Source organism: Triticum dicoccoides, chromosome 4B (genome assembly GCF_002162155.2).
Source record: "Triticum dicoccoides isolate Atlit2015 ecotype Zavitan chromosome 4B, WEW_v2.0, whole genome shotgun sequence".
NCBI classification, from domain to species: domain Eukaryota; kingdom Viridiplantae; phylum Streptophyta; class Magnoliopsida; order Poales; family Poaceae; genus Triticum; species Triticum dicoccoides.
The window spans coordinates 205,898,328-205,912,781 of NC_041387.1; positions in this window are offsets into that span (position 1 = coordinate 205,898,328).

Here is a 14,454-nt window from a genome sequence, read left to right on the forward strand (position 1 = left end):
TCATATCACTTTGCGGCCTCACACACGGTATCCCCACGGGTGTCGCCTTACCTTTGCCCGGGACCGTTTGCGCCTTTTGGCTCACGTATATGATAGTGTCGCTAGCATCCATATGATAAAGAGCCCGGGCTGACATGACTAGTCGTAAACCCAAAGTGGCACAGACTTACAGGGACAGGCATCCATGACCCAGCTTCGAACGTGTTGGTCATCAGCAAGTGGGTCCGGGCTGTAGCACTGGGCTAGCAGGACTCCGGTAAACCGGGCTGTAGCGGGCTAACAGGACTCCGGTACTCAAAGCGTGACATTTCCCAGAAGGGACAGACACAGGAACGAAGAAGGACACATGCCGGCCAGCCTAAGTGTTCCAGAGCAGTAGCAAGCTAGCATGGCTCAGCGGTAACACTAGGAGACATTTCCCGGTAAGAGAGGCTACTAAAGATAAACAACTAGATAATCAGATCCCACACATACCAAGCATTTCAATCATGCACACAATATGCTCGATATGTGCAAATACAACGAAGCATCACAACATGACTCTACGACACAAGTACTTTATTTAAGGCTCAGGGAGCCATACATAACATACACAAAGGTACGGGTCTCATGACCCAACATACAAGTCATACAGTCATACAAACCAGCAGCGGAAGTAACTTGTTTGAGTACAGACAACTAGTAAAATAAAAGAGGCTTGGGAAGCCTAGCTATACTACAAGGTCCTTCACAAGCTCAGGGTCACCACCTGGGTCTTTAGCCTACTCGTTGATGTCAACGTCTACATAGAACCCATCAGAAGGGGTTGCAGCGTCTTCTGTAAAAATGTAGATTATAGCAACATGAGTACAAAGGTACTCAGCAAGACTTACATCAGATCCTACATACATGCTTAGTATCAAGAAGGGTTGGTGGAGTTATTGCAGCAAGCCAGCTTTGACTCTTGGCTAGACTATCCTACGATACTCCAACTTGAAATGGTTTTGCGCACACGAGTCCACTACTCACCACTTCAATACACTACCGAGGATCCACCTCCGTCTTCCTACGGAAGAGCCATCCTCGGCACTCACACTTATCTTGAGGCTTTTAACAGTTTCCATTTACTTGTCTATGAACTGTATAGGCAACCAAGTAGTCCTTTACCGCGGACGCGACTATTCGAATAGATTATGATAACCCTGCAGGGGTGTACTTCTTCATACATGTTTCCACCACTTAGCGTCTGCACACGACATGTGCTCGGCAGACTTCAAGCGAAGGCGACGTGGGTGTAGACCACGACCTACCTAAACACTTAAGCCTCTAGTCCAGGTTTATCCCCTATTCAGGTTCCATCCGCAGGGAGTCCGGCCGGGGTTTCCCATACGGCCCCGAACGATGTGAACAGGGTTCCCGAGATACCTAACGGGTATTCGGTACACCCGGCCACGTACCTACCGCATCACAGCCCACCCCTACGGTCAGCGCTGTCCACGGCCTCCAGTAGGCTACAAACACCAGAAACTACTTGCAACTCCTGGACAGAGAGCTAGGGTGAATAAGAAGTCGAGCGGGGTCATATTTCAGGGCCCAATGCATGGTAGTAGCTGTATATTAAATCACGCATACAGATCTCAGTGCTTAAGGTCGGCTTCAATGAAACAACCCACCATGTACTCCTACATGGCCTCTCATCGATACCTTTACCAAATCGTGTTAACCACACCACTCTCATTACCGGCATAATCATTTCACTCTAGCCCATCACCCAGATGAACCAGACCTGACACGACTCTAAGCATAGCAGGCATAGCAAGGTAGGAACAACACATACATATGGCTCAATCAACTCCTACACATGCTAGTGGGTTTCATCTAGTTACTGTGGCAATGACAGGTCATGCAGAGGAAATGGGTTCAACTACCGTAGCACACAGCAGTTTGAATCGCGTTGTCTTAATGCAGTAAAAGAGAGCAGGAGCGAGAACATGGGATTGTATCGATATGATCAAATGGTTGGTTGCTTGCCTGATGGTTCGATGCACTGATACGGTTCTTCGTTAGGGTAATCACGGTATTCCTCGGAGGCAGAACCTGTCGCAAGGGACATCGATACACAACCATCACCAAACAATGTGCAACAATATGATGCATGCATGAAACATGGCAATATGAGTGTGTTGGGCTAATGCAACTAAAACCAGAAGGGTTTGAACAAATTTGAATCAAGGATTCAAATTTCAGATTCAAATATGGCCTTTTAAAGTGCTTTTCCTTGTTCTGCTTGAAACATCAATTTACTTGTTTGATCATGCATGAAAATAGTACAGATGGATAGATTGGATTTTTCTGATCATTTTTCATATATAATTTGTCCAATTTGGAGTTACAGAATAAAAGTTATGAATTTTTGAAGTTTAAATTATATTCTGGAATTTCCTGATTTAAATTAAATCCAGAAATTATAGTTATTGCGCCAGCATGACGTCATCATGACGTCAGTGGTCAACTGCGGCTGGCTGAGGTCAAACCTGACGTGTGGGGCCCACACGTCAGTGACAGGGGGGTTAAACTGAGTTAAATTAATCCTAATTACTAATTAGTGGCGCTGGGGCCCACTGGTCAGTGTCAGGGGGTTAACTAACAGTGGTTAGCGCTAATGATGTCCACCTGGCCGACGGGGCCCACGCGTCAGTGACCCTGGGGGGTCCTGCCGTGGTCAAGGTGGGTCAAACCCACCGGCGACGTGACGCCGGCGAGGCCCGAGACGGCGGCGCGATGCGGGATCGCGCTACAGGGCACGGGCGAGGCCGTTTTTGGGCTCGTTGGAGAGCTCTTGCTCCCGCGCGTCGAACGGTGGTGGTGGCCGAGCCTGGGGTGGCCGGTACCGTCGACGGCGAGCTCGTGAGCGGCGGCCGGAGTTCGGGTGCGGTCGGAGTCGGCGTTGCAGGGTGTTTGGAGAGGCGTTGGTGCGTGCTGCGTGCTCCTAGTGAGGCGTGGAGCACGATAGTGTGCTCGGTTGGGCGCTACGGTGACCGTGGCCACGACGGCGACATCGCCGGCGGCGTGGAGCTCTCGGCCAAGGTGGGGCTAAGGCCTAGAGGTCGAAAGAGACCCGGGAAGAAGGGGGAAACGACTCGGGGGCTCACCGCGGTTGCAGTGGGCGTCGAAGCGGGCTCGGAGACGCGCTGGAGACGGCGAATTCGTCGGCGATGATGGTCGGAGCCCGAAGAGGGGAACGGCGACGTGGCGGCAATGCAGGGCTTCCGGAGACCCGTGGAGCGGTGGGGAGGAAGAGGAGGTCGAGGCGGAGCTCCTGAGCTAGTCGGGGGAGCGAGGGGTGGCCGGAGATGGCTGCTATGGCGAACGGCGGCGACGGTGGTGTTCGGCCGTGTGAGAGAGAGAGCGAGGGAGAGGAGGGGAGAGCCGGGGGAGAGTGAGAGAGAGCAGGGGGGAGGCGTGGCGTCGTCCGGGGCATCGAGCGAGGAGGGGAGGGCAGGCAAGCAGGGAGAGAGGTGGCGTGGCGCGGTGGCGCGCGCGCGCGCCGGCCACACTCCCCTCCCTCTGTCGGGACGAAGACGACAGAGGAGGGAGGCGGGCTGGGCCGCCTGCTGGCTGGGCCGGCCAGCTGGATGGGCTGCACAGGGAGGAGCCCAGGTAAGCTTCTCCCTTTTATTTTTTTTCTGTTTTCTAATTTCTGACATTTGTTTTGATTAAAATAATATATTAAATCATTTATTTAACTTATGCCAATTTTTGCAGGGGCTAGATATATTATTCCAGAGCTCCTTTATAATTGGCATAATATTTGGACATATATTTATATATATAGAAATATATTTCCAAAGCAAATATTTATGCATTAATTCCAAATGCCCAAAATAAATGTCCATGAGCCACTAAAAATATTGGTTTGATTTTTATCTCTGTCCAATATTTTCAGAGATCAACATGAGCATTTTCTTGGACCCTTTTGGAGAAATTTTTATTTGGATCATTTTCAAAATGATTCTGAGGGTTTCACAGATCCCCATTTCAAGTTTCTGATGAAAGAGTAAACATGATGCAACACTCTAATGCATGACTAGCTAGGGTGTGACAACTCACCCCCACTCAAAAGAATCTCGTCCCGAGATTTGGGTTCCTCCGGAAAGAAGGCGGGGTACTCGAGTAGAAGATGATCCTCCCTTTCCCAAGTTGCTTCATCCTCAGAATGGTGCGACCATTGTACTTTGAGGAACTTGATGTTCTGGCGTCGAGTGGTACGCTCGGCCTGATCGAGGATACGAATGGGGTACTCTCGATATGTAAGATTATCCTGGAGATCAAGCGTTTCGTGGTCCACTTCACGGATAGGATCCGAGAAGCAACGCCTGAGTTGAGAAACGTGGAAGACATCGTGGACTCTGGAGAGATGCGGAGGTAGTTCCAACTGGTAGGCAACTTCTCCTCGTTTGGCGAGAATGCGAAAAGGTCCAATGTAACGAGGAGCCAATTTGCCTTTGATACCGAAACGATGGGTTCCCTTCAGAGGGGTGACCCGAAGATAAGCCTTCTCGTCAACCTCGAAAGTCATAGCCTTATGTTTTTGGTCATATTGACTCTTTTGACGAGATTGGGCTGTTTTCAACTTTTCACGAACGATGCGAACTTGTTCTTCTGCTTCCTGAATCATATCCGGGCCAAAGAATTGTCTTTCCCCGGTCTCTGACCAGTTAAGGGGTGTTCGACACCGTCGTCCATAGAGAACTTCAAAAGGGGCTTTGCCCAAGCTAGATTGATAGCTGTTGTTATAAGCGAATTCGGCAAATGGAAGGCACTTCTCCCAATCCATTCCGAATGAGATAACAGAGGCTCGAAGCATGTCTTCTAGAATCTGGTTGACGCGTTCCACTTGACCGCTCGACTGAGGGTGGAAGGCGGTGCTAAAGGAGAGACAGGTTCCCATAGCATTTTGGAAACTTTCCCAAAATCGAGAGGTGAAAAGACTTCCTCGATTCGAGTTAATTTCCAAAGGAACACCATGGAGAGACACTATTCGGGAGATGTATAAGTCTGCCAGCTGACTAGCGGTTATACTCTCACGAACAGGTAAGAAATGGGCTACTTTGGAAAGACGATCGACCACGATGAAGATAGCATTATTCCCTCTCTTAGTCCTGGGAAAACCGGTAATGAAATCCATACCAATTTTATCCCATTTCCATTCAGGAATAGCTAAGGGTTGAAGGGTGCCAGCAGGCCGTTGGTGCTCTGCTTTTACACGACGACAAACGTCGCAATTAGCAATATACTGAGCAATTTCTCTCTTCATCCTAGTCCACCAGAACCTCTGGCGTAGGTCCTGATACATCTTAGTACTACCGGGATGAATAGTGAGAGGAGATTCATGAGCCTCCTTAAGGATCAACTGCCGTAGATGCTGGTTCTTGGGAACCACTAGACGGTTCTTAAAGTACACAACACCATGATCATTTGTGGAGAAACAACTAGCACCTCCGCTAGCAATGTTCTCCTTGATCTTAGCTATTCCCTTATCTCGCTTCTGGGCAGCAATGATTTGATCCGTAAGAGTAGGTTTCGCCACCAAGGTGGAAAGAAATCCTTGAGGAACAATGTGAAGGTTAAGCTTCTGAAATTCCTCATGGAGAAGCGGTTGACTTTGTTGTAACATCAGATTGTTACAATAAGATTTACGACTTAGCGCATCAGCCATGACGTTGGCTTTCCCTGTGGTGTAGGTTATTCCTAAGTCGAAATCTGTGATCAACTCGACCCAACGTCTTTGCCTGAGATTCAAATCCGGTTGGGTGAAGATGTACTTCAGACTTTTGTGATCAGTGAATATTTCGCAACAATTACCGAGGAGGTAATGTCGCCAGGTCTTAAGTGCATAGACTACGGCTGCAAGCTCTAGATCATGAGTAGGATAATTCTCCTCATGTGGGTGCAATTGCCGTGAAGCGTAGGCAATTACGTGTCGATCTTGCATGAGAATGCAACCTAGTCCTTGTCGCGAGGCGTCGCAGTAGATAACAAAGTCCTTAGAGAAGTCTGGCGGTACCAGTACGGGAGCAGAAGTCAGGCGTCTTTTCAGTTCCTGAAAGCTGTGCTCACATTGTGGAGTCCACTCGAACTTCTTATCTTTCTTGAGGAGTTCGGTTAGAGGTTTAGCAACCTTGGAGAAGTTCTCGACAAAGCGACGACAATAGCTCGCTAAGCCCAGAAAGCTCCGAACTTGCTTGACCGATTCAGGTGGAGTCCAATTAAGGACGGCTTGAACTCGCTCAGGGTTAACAGCAATACCTTTACCAGATATTACATGACCCAGATAGGTCACTTCTGACAACCAGAATTCACATTTAGAAAATTTGGCATAAAGGCGATGCTCTCGAAGTTTCTGCAACACTAGACTTAGATGTTCGGCATGTTCTTCCTCGTTCTTGGAGTAGATGAGTATATCATCGAGGTAAACCACGACGAATTTATCCAAATACTCCATGAAGATTGAGTTCATTAACCGAGAAAAGGTGGCTGGAGCGTTGGTTAAACCGAAGGACATGACGGTGTACTCGTATTGGCCATAACGAGTAACAAAGGCCGTTTTAGGAATGTCCCCGTTTCTGATTTTGATTTCATGGTAGCCCAACCTCAAATCCATTTTGGAGAAAACTGAGGATCCAGCGAGCTGATCGTACAGGTCGTTGATCCTGGGAAGTGGATATTTGTTCTTGATTGTGACCAAATTAACAGGTCGGTAATCTACAACCATCCGGTCCGTACCATCCTTCTTCTTGACGAATAGGACGGGGCAAGCCCACGGAGAAGAGCTAGGTCGGATGAAACCCTTTTTCAAGGACTCATCGAGTTGTTTCTTAAGCTCGGCTAGTTCTAGGGGTGCCATCTTATAAGGTCTTCTAGCAATCGGAACGGTTCCTGGAATGAAGTCTATTACAAACTCAACATCCCTGTCAGGTGGAACACCTGGCAATTCCTCTGGAAAGACATCCGGGAAGTCACGGACTACCGGAACGTCCTCAAGGTCTGGCAAAGGGCTGGCGTTAAGAGAATATAATTGTCGCTTGGCTATTCGGGTCAAGACATTGACTATCTTTCCCGAAGGATGGGTGAGTTGAACAGTCCTAGAGAAGCAATCGATTTGGGCATGATGAGCCGACATCCAGTCCATACCCAGAATGATATTAATATCTGAAGATTTAAGGGCTATCAAAGACGCGAGGAAAACAAGTCTGTCGACTTGGATTTCATTTCCATAACTTACCCTAGAGGTCTGCCATCTAGAACCAGGGGTAGAAATTTCCATAGTGGATGGCATGTCACAGAATGCAACGTTATGCAAACGAGCATAACTTTCGGATATAAAAGAATGAGAGGCTCCTGTATCGAAAAGAACAGATGCCGGGTGGCAGTTAACAAGAAGCATACCGAGAACGACGTTGGGATCCTCTTGAGCTTCTTCGGCAGAGATACAGTTGACATGGCCACGTGAAGCGGTGACCGGCTTGGCGTGGAATATTTTTCCTGTCGGCTTGCCACGGCCAACAGCTTTAGCAGATTGATTGGGGTTGGTCTGGGGACACTCACGCATATAGTGACTAGATTCCCCACACTTGAAACAAGTCACGGAACTGGTACGTGGAGGAGCATTGTTAGTTGGACCCCCATAGGACTTGGCTGGAGCAGACTGTTGAACGGGGCGAGGCGCCTGGAAGGATGGCCTCGGTGTAAACCTGGGTGGCAGGGCGGTGTTGGGTACCCACACGCGGTGCTTCTGAGGACCAGCACCGGATGAGGAACCCATGTCACGGCCATGCTTGCGTGTTGCGTCATAGTCAGTCTGACCAGTTTCGGCACTGATGGCTTTGTTGACAAGTTTCTGAAAAGTTGTGCACTCATGCAGATGGAGGTCGCGGCGAAGCTCAGGACTAAGGCCCTTACGGAACCTTGCTTGCTTCTTGGCATCGGTAGACACTTCCTCGGTTGCATATCATGCGAGATTACCAAACTCCCTGCTGTAAGCATCCACAGAAAGTCGGCCTTGGGTGAAACTGCAAAATTCTTCACGTTTACGGTCCATGAGACCCTCCGGAATGTGATGTTCACGGAAAGCCTCGCTGAATTCAGCCCAAGTAGTGACATGGCCCGCTGGGCGCATAGCTCCATAATTCTCCCACCATAGACTGGCGGGGCCTTCAAGATGATATGCAGCAAAGGTGACCTTGTCAGCCTCCGCTACCAGCGCGGAACGCAGTTTGTGAGCGATACTGCGAAGCCAGTCATCAGCGTCGAGAGGCTCGACGGAGTGGTGGAACGTGGGTGGATGCAATTTGATAAAATCACTGAGTGACACCACGTTAGTCCTCTGATGGTGTGCTGTGTTCTGTTCAATACGCTCTAACAAACGGTTGGTCTCCCGCTTGTTTCTCTCAGCTTCCATCATAACCTCGGCTAGGGAAGGAGGATGAGGCAGATTTTCATTCCTACCTTCACTGCCTTCGGCCTGCTCTTGAGAAGCAGGGTTAGCGCGCGTGTTGACCATCCTAGGTAAACAAGACAGCGATTTAGTCAGGATGATAAGATTCCGACATAGGATAAAATGTAAGGAATAACTCGAAATGCAAGATGATCATCCGTATGACATGGTAGATACAGAAACTGCTTCTTTATTCCATCGTCATACACACCATACAGGGTTTAGTACAAGACCAAACAAAGTACTATTACGGTGAAAAGAGGATTACATCTCATCGGAGGCATTCCAAGCTCCTATACATTATTTTTCTACACCTCCGGAAGGAGTACAAACTAGGTCATATCCCACGAGTCACGCGGGACGATAGACGACACAGCTAGTGCGAACTAGTGATACTACCACTAACTCAGACCGATCCGTAGTAGTCCTCGTAGAAGTCACCTCCATAGCCTGGAAGCTCAACATGATCATCCGGAAACAGACGATCTCGCGGAGCTTGTGGACCATAGGGGCTAGGATGAGGCCTTGGACCAACAAACGGTGGCCTGCGGGGACCGCGAGGTGGGGTGATGCCTCCTACATCACGCCAAACCATCACGTCTGGCAGAGCAGATCTCACAGGATAGAGATCGCGCATATCTGAACATCCAGCTTGCACCGCCGGTGCGAACCGAGTCAAAGTGGCCCAGTGGTCAGCACGGGTATTGAAGAGCTCTAACCTTAAGGCCCGATTTTCACGGTCCTTATCCTCGAGCATCTCAGCAGTGGTGCGAGTCCGTGAATCCTCCTGAGTGGGGTCAGCATAGATAGCCTGGAGATACCCTTGTGCTCCCGGAAGTGATCCTGGCATATACCGGAAATCAGAGTCCCGAAATATACCAGATCTGACTCGCATAATGGTCATCATAGAGTAGGCGGCGTCCTGCACAGCCATCTCAATGGTAACCCCGAGTCCATAAGAGCAGTGAAGAGGCTCGGTGGATCCAGGATAAGATGGAAATATCCTGACAGTGCAGAGATACTGACTTTGATTAAAATCTCGGAATTGCTCTTCGACCGTGTACTCAGGATACCAGCGGTATCCAGCCTCAGTCATTACCCTGACCAACTTGGCAGTATGGCCGAGTACATCTAGGCATCGAGTCAGGCGAACCACTTGATTGAGGTCGCGAGTGGCCATCTGAAAGCACAATCATAATGCAAAGGCATTAGAATTTCTAGCGAAATTTCGGCAGCATAACAGCTGTAAATGCTCAAGAAGGATTTTGAGACATTTGACAAAGGATTTCATACACACTCAACATCATCATATCAAAGTTCTGAATCCATTCTAACAACATAATGTGGTAGTAGAACTAAACTAGGCTTGTATCCATCAAACTTATAAGATACTACTGATTAGTAACACGTGATCCTGATAGAGAGAATAGATCCTAATTCCTTATCCCCCGGTAGAAGAATGGACTGACTCAGATCAGAATGTCATAAGATAAAGGAGTAAAAAGAGCCTTACGTTCCATCCCACAAACAATTCCCCTACATATAACTAAAGAATTTCTAGACTCAACATCGACCAGTTTGGCTTGGAGAACCTACAGGCAGTCCGGCTCTGATGCCAACGCTGTCAGGACCCCGACTCGATGTCACATCGATCTAGCCGGTAACACCTCATATCACTTTGCGGCCTCACGCACGGTATCCCCACGGGTGTCGCCTTACCTTTGCCCGGGACCGTTTGCGCCTTTTGGCTCACGTATATGATAGTGTCGCTAGCATCCATATGATAAGGAGCCCGGGCTGACATGACTAGTCGTAAACCCAAAGTGGCACAGACTTACAGGGACAGGCATCCATGACCCAGCTTCGAACGTGTCGGTCATCAGCAAGTGGGTCCAGGCTGTAGCACTGGGCTAGCAGGACTCCGGTAAACCGGGCTGTAGCGGGCTAACAGGACTCCGGTACTCAAAGCATGACATTTCCCCGAAGGGACAGACACAGGAACGAAGAAGGACACATGCCGGCCAGCCTAAGTGTTCCAGAGCAGTAGCAAGCTACCATGGCTCAGCGGTAACACTAGGAGACATTTCCCGGTAAGAGAGGCTACTAAAGATAAACAACTAGATAGTCAGATCCCACACATACCAAGCATTTCAATCATGCACACAATATGCTCGATATGTGCAAATACAACGAAGCATCACAACATGACTCTACGACACAAGTACTTTATTTAAGGCTCAGGGAGCCATACATAACATACACAAAGGTACGGGTCTCACGACCCAACATACAAGTCATACAGTCATACAAACCAGCAGCGGAAGTAACTTGTCTGAGTACAGACAACTAGCAAAATAAAAGAGGCTTGGGAAGCCTAGCTATACTACAAGGTCCTTCACAAGCTCAGGGTCACCACCTGGGTCTTTAGCCTACTCGTTGATGTCAACGTCTACATAGAACCCATCAGAAGGGGTTGCAGCGTCTTCTGTAAAAATGTAGATTATAGCAACATGAGTACAAAGGTACTCAGCAAGACTTACATCAGATCCTACATACATGCTTAGTATCAAGAAGGGTTGGTGGAGTTATTGCAGCAAGCCAGCTTTGACTCTTGGCTAGACTATCCTACGATACTCCAACTTGAAATGGTTTTGCGCACACGAGTCCACTACTCACCACTTCAATACACTACCGAGGATCCACCTCCGTCTTCCTACGGAAGAGCCATCCTCGGCACTCACACTTATCTTGAGGCTTTTAATAGTTTCCATTTACTTGTCTATGAACTGTATAGGCAAGCACGTAGTCCTTTACCGCGGACGCGGCTATTCGAATAGATTATGATAACCCTGGAGGGGTGTACTTCTTCGTACATGTTTCCACCACTTAGCGTCTGCACACGACATGTGCTCGGCAGACTTCAAGCGAAAGCCGACGTGGGTGTAGACCACGACCTACCTAAACACTTAAGCCTCTAGTCCAGGTTTATCGCCTATTCAGGTTCCATCCGCAGGGAGTCCGGCCGGGGTTTCCCATACGGCCCCGAACGATGTGAACAGGGTTCCCGAGATACCTAATGGGTATTCGGTACGCCCGGCCACGTACCTACCGCATCACAGCCCACCCCTACGGTCAGCGCTGTCCACGGCCTCCAGTAGGCTACAAACACCAGAAACTACTTGCAACTCCTGGACAGAGAGCTAGGGTGAATAAGAAGTCGAGCGGGGTCATATTTCAGGGCCCAATGCATGGTAGTAGCTGTATCTTAAATCACGCATACAGATCTCAGTGCTTAAGGTCGGCTTCAATGAAACAACCCACCATGTACTCCTACATGGCCTCTCATCGATACCTTTACCAAATCGTGTTCACCACACCACTCTCATTACCGACATAATCATTTCACTCTAGCCCATCACCCAGATGAACCAGACCTGACACGACTCTAAGCATAGTAGGCATAGCAAGGTAGGAACAACACATACATATGGCTCAATCAACTCCTACACATGCTAGTGGGTTTCATCTAGTTACTGTGGCAATGACAGGTCATGCAGAGGAAATGGGTTCAACTACCGTAGCACACAGCAGTTTGAATCACGTTGTCTTAATGCAGTAAAAGAGAGCAGGAGCGAGAACATGGGATTGTATCGATATGATCAAATGGTTGGTTGCTTGCCTGATGGTTCGATGCACTGATACGGTTCTTCGTTAGGGTAATCACGGTACTCCTCGGAGGCAGAACCTGTCGCAAAGGACACCGGTACACAACCATCACCAAACAATGTGCAACAATATGATGCATGCATGAAACATGGCAATATGAGTGTGTTGGGCTAATGCAACTAAAACCAGAAGGGTTTGAGCAAATTTGAATCAAGGATTCAAATTTCAAATTCAAATATGGCCTTTTAAAGTGCTTTTCCTTGTTCTGCTTAAAACATCAATTTAACTTGTTTGATCATGCATGAAAATAGTACAGATGGATAGATTGGATTTTTCTGATCATTTTTCATATATAATTTGTCCAATTTGGAGTTACAGAATAAAAGTTATGAATTTTTGAAGTTTAAATTATATTCTGGAATTTCCTGATTTAAATTAAATCCAGAAATTATAGTTATTGCGCCAGCATGACGTCATCATGACATCAGTGGTCAACTGCGGCTGGCTGAGGTTAAACCTGACGTGTGGGGTCCACACGTCAGTGACAGGGGGGTTAAACAGGGTTAAATTAATCCTAATTACTAATTAGTGGCGCTGGGGCCCACTGGTCAGTGTCAGGGGGTTAACTACAGTGGTTAGCGCTAATCCTAATTAGCTACAGGGCTGGGCCCACCTGTCAGGGACTCAGGGGGGTCCTGCCGTGGTCAAGGTGGGTCAAACCCACCGGCGACGTGACGCCGGCGAGGCCCGAGACGGCGGCGCGATGCGGGATCGCGCTACAGGGCACGGGCGAGGCCGTTCTTGGGCTCGTTGGAGAGCTCTTGCTCCCGCGCGTCGAACGGTGGTGGTGGCCGAGCCTGGGGTGGCCGGTACCGTCGACGGCGAGCTCGTGAGCGGCGGCCGGAGTTCGGGTGCGGTCGGAGTCGGCGTTGCAGGGTGTTTGGGGAGGCGTTGGTGCGTGCTGCGTGCTCCTAGTGAGGCGTGGAGCACGATAGTGTGCTCGGTTGGGCGCTACGGTGACCGTGGCCACGACGGCGACATCGCCGGCGGCGTGGAGCTCTCGGCCAAGGTGGGGCTAAGGCCTAGAGGTCGAAAGAGACCCGGGAAGAAGGGGGAAACGACTCGGGGGCTCACCGCGGTTGCAGTGGCGTCGAAGCGGGCTCGGAGACGCACTGGAGACGGCGAATTCGTCGGCGATGATGGTCGGAGCCCGAAGAGGGGAACGGCGACGTGGCGGCGATGCAGGGCTTCCGGAGACCCGTGGAGCGGTGGGGAGGAAGAGGAGGTCGAGGCGGAGCTCCTGAGCTAGTCGGGGGAGCGAGGGGTGGCCGGAGATGGCTGCTATGGCGAACGGCGGCGACGGTGGTGTTCGGCCGTGTGAGAGAGAGAGCGAGGGAGAGGAGGGGAGAGCCGGGGGAGAGTGAGAGAGAGCAGGGGGGAGGCGTGGCGTCGTCCGGGGCATCGAGCGAGGAGGGGAGGGCAGGCAAGCAGGGAGAGAGGTGGCGTGGCGCGGTGGCGCGCGCGCGCGCCGGCCACACTCCCCTCCCTCTATCGGGACGAAGACGACAGAGGAGGGAGGCGGGCTGGGCCGCCTGCTGGCTGGGCCGGCCAGCTGGATGGGCTGCACAGGGAGGAGCCCAGGTAAGCTTCTCCCTTTTTTTTTCTGTTTTCTAAATTCTGACATTTGTTTTGATTTAAATAATATATTAAATCATTTATTTAACTTATGCCAATTTTTGCAGGGGCTAGATATATTATTCCAGAGCTCCTTTATAATTGGCATAATATTTGGACATATATTTATATATATAGAAATATATTTCCAAAGCAAATATTTATGCATTAATTCCAAATGCCCAAAATAAATGTCCATGAGCCACTAAAAATATTGGTTTGATTTTTATCTCTGTCCAATATTTTCAGAGATCAACATGAGCATTTTCTTGGACCCTTTTGGAGAAATTTTTATTTGGATCATTTTCAAAATGATTCTGAGGGTTTCACAGATCCCCATTTCAAGTTTCTGATGAAAGAGTAAACATGATGCAACACTCTAATGCATGACTAGCTAGGGTGTGACATTGGATGATTGCTCTTTAAATTTGCACCTTGAGGATTCCACCATTAAGAAGCCTATGGGAAGAATCAATGATGTTCTTATTGTTGCAAATAGGAACTATGTGCCCGTAGATTTTATCGTTCTTGACATAGATTGCAATCTTTCTTGTCCTATTATTCTTGGTAGACCTTTCCTTAGAACGATTGGTGCGATTATTGATATGAAGGATGGGAATATTAGATTCCAATTTCCA